The sequence below is a fragment of the Gavialis gangeticus genome, unplaced genomic scaffold (genome assembly GCF_001723915.1).
Source record: "Gavialis gangeticus isolate Ggan-Ray unplaced genomic scaffold, GavGan_comp1, whole genome shotgun sequence".
Classification (NCBI taxonomy): Eukaryota; Metazoa; Chordata; order Crocodylia; family Gavialidae; genus Gavialis; species Gavialis gangeticus.
Window position 1 is genome coordinate 111,367,707 of NW_017729025.1, and position 312 is coordinate 111,368,018.

The following is a 312-nucleotide window of genomic DNA, read 5'->3' on the forward strand; positions in this document are numbered from 1 at the left end:
AAAGGACATGTGACCAAAAGTGTTATGATTATCCATTAGCGACTTCCATTGGTACCGGTATCAGTTATTTAGGTGATAATACAGCAAGGTCAAGTATTAGTGACAGACAATGTGCAAGTCATAAGGAATGATATAGTATACCAATCCTTACAAAAGTCATTGCTATCAAAATAAACTTAAAATGTGTCCCAAAAAAAGATATCTAAATACTTCACATCAAATATACAGGTGGCCATCCAGATTGTATCCCATATTTGTTGCAAAAATTTTTTGAAATGCCAATCAAAGCTAATTGTTTCTTGGGGGGGGGGG